The sequence below is a fragment of the Pteropus vampyrus genome, unplaced genomic scaffold, assembly GCF_000151845.1.
Source record: "Pteropus vampyrus isolate Shadow unplaced genomic scaffold, Pvam_2.0 Scaffold2, whole genome shotgun sequence".
Lineage (NCBI taxonomy): Eukaryota > Metazoa > Chordata > Mammalia > Chiroptera > Pteropodidae > Pteropus > Pteropus vampyrus.
This window is the reverse complement of record NW_011888783.1, coordinates 32,320,377-32,322,953: the sequence shown is the minus strand read 5'-3', so window position 1 is coordinate 32,322,953 and position 2,577 is coordinate 32,320,377. Positions and strand designations below refer to the sequence as shown.

The 2,577-nt window shown below is 35.1% G+C and overlaps 1 long non-coding RNA gene across 1 annotated transcript in view; it reads left to right on the top strand.

Moving 5' to 3' along the window:
- The first annotated feature begins 729 nt into the window (after positions 1-729).
- The window catches only part of LOC111737779, a 21,049-nt gene continuing 19,201 nt past the window's right edge, over positions 730-2,577 (top strand). The window contains exon 1 of the long non-coding RNA XR_002779555.1: positions 730-865. This is a non-coding gene — a long non-coding RNA (uncharacterized LOC111737779). The remainder of the gene's footprint in view (positions 866-2,577) is intronic.

Sequence of the window (2,577 nt, the reverse complement as noted above, 5' to 3'; positions counted from 1 at the left end):
GCTGTACTTTAAAATGCAGTGAAAATGATAATCATTTCCAGTCCTAAATCACTCTATTTAGTTCAAGTAAGGTGTTATTTTAAGGATATTTGTAACAAGAATAGAGCCTCAGTGTAAGAAATACAATTTTGGTAAGGTAAGGCTTTCTTTATAAGTGGAAGCTTTTGCTCCATTGCTACCTGGCCAGTAACACTGAGCCTTCTCTGTTGCTTACTGATCTTTCAGCTGAAAACTTTTACCTTTACTATGGTTCTTCTCCTTAAAATTCTCCAAATTCCTTCTTCATAATCTGGCTGCTCATGTCTTCTCCTTCACCTCATGCCTTCTATTTGAGTATTCTTTTACTTTCAGGTTCCACTGCTGACATTGTCATTGTATCCTCCAATTCTCAGAGTGAGATTTTAATACGCTCAGTAAGTTTTTCACAACATGCCCATTTATGAGCCACTGGACAGCTGAAAGATGGTCTGATCTTGGGTCAGATACCCACGCATTTTCCAATCGCTCGTGGCCCCAGGGAAATAGAGGAGGTGGGTTATGTGGTAAAGAACATGGTTTCCTTGCAGGAGGTAAAGCTGTGGCTAGTCTCTTTAGCAGGATCTGTGCAAAGGCAGTTTCCTTGAAAGGGGTGGTAGGCACGATGACTGATGTATCTGGCATGACAGCAAACCACAGACTTTCAAATTTGTAAGGAAGAGCTGAGCCATCACTCTGTAGTAGTCTCAGGAGACTCACACGGCAATTTAAACATCCTGAGAGGATCACTTTGCTGCTGGAATGTGATACCCGAAGAAACAATAGCTTTCATGCAACCTGTGGTCCTTAACAATTAGTGGAGGTTCTCTTATAGTGATCCACATCGAAGGTATGGTTTTATTGTATTGTGAGTTTATCTATTTTGGGAGACGGCATGAGAATATTTATTAGTTTTACCACACAAGCAAAGAAATAAATGCCTTGCAACATTTTCTGTGCTCCTTGGTTACCATATGCTGTGTGATTTTCTTTCTCATCAGTAGGCATTTGAAGACCGATTTATGATAATTAAATATAGATTAAAATGTGACAAGATTTAATATAGACTTCTATGCTTCCAAGGAAACTACAATTAGTGAAGCTTACATTCCAGAATCTTCTGAAAAAGCTACAGACTGCCATTTTTCTAATCAATTAGCTCTCAGCTTTGAATTTACTCAAGGTTTTGGAAGTAAAGAGAATTTTTCTCTGTCCAATGGAAATGCTAAAAGATGTCTGCTTCTGTCAAAGTTATTATATTACAATTTTAAAATTGTAAATAATTTCTTTTCTTTTCTTTCATATAGCTAACTTGGAGTTATGCACAGTGTAGAAATCTTTCGATGTCAGCAAACTTATTTCAATTTGGGATGTTAAAAATATTTGGAAGATTTTCATGATTATTTAGTGTGTAAAGGTAGGTAATAATCAACACCAAATATTCAGTTCACTAAACTTTCATCTTTAAAAATAATGTGCTTTTAAATGATTTATTGTTGTATACCTGAAACTAATATGAAATAATATTGAAAGTAATTGAAAATAAATAAATTTAAAAAAATAAGTAATGCAATCATATTGAATAACATCTGCCAATAGTTCTATATGTACAATCTATATGTTTATATCTGGATTTTTAGATGAGAAGAACCATCTCAAATATATCGCTCTTGGTATTATCCTCTTCTCCTAACTGACTTGTAATTAACACAGGTTGAGATGATTATTTCTAGGAAACCACATGAAAATGAAAATCACTGTCCATCTTACCTGAGTTTCCCTAGAGAGCAGAGCTTTCATTGAAAACTTATGTGTAAGTACTTCATTGGGTAATAACACTAGAGATCAGGATAGAATAAAAGAGAACCAATAAAAAAAAATGAGTTGATTATTACAATGAGAAACTGGATATTCTGCTGAGAAACCTTGTAAAATGTATCCCAGGACCATCTGCTTGTGGGTGGAAGGAGAAAGGGAGAAACATTGATTCACTGAATTCTGTTCCCTATCAGCCAACTTTTCCCCATGGAGAATTATGTTCAAGGCTTTATATGTATAAAATATGAGTATCAATACATCCACAGAGAAGCTTGGGAGTAGAAGAAAGATGCATGTAGAAAGATGAAGGTACTGCGTGAATCTAGTCAGGCCCCATGATGAACTTGCTGCACTGGTTTTTGTGAAGTTAGTAAATTTTCTTAATAACATATTATCAGTTGATGATCAAATAACTACTTTTTACTTTAGACACTTCAGACAAGATTCTCAATATATACAGTGGATTATTTTGGCATTGGGAATCATGATAAAGATAAATAATTTGAAAGTATGTGATAGAATGAGAGCACTGGACCAGATAAATTCATTACATATTTGGAGTACCTACTCCTTTTTGTTCTAGAATTATATTAAAGAAAGCAGAGTTGGAGGTAAATGTAGGAGGCTGGATTCTGCTGATAAGCAGGGGAGGAACTCCATATACCCATCAATCATGCATGAAGTTGTATCAGAATATACTCGTAGAGAGATGACAAATATTTCCCTTATAAGAGGGTAGCTCAC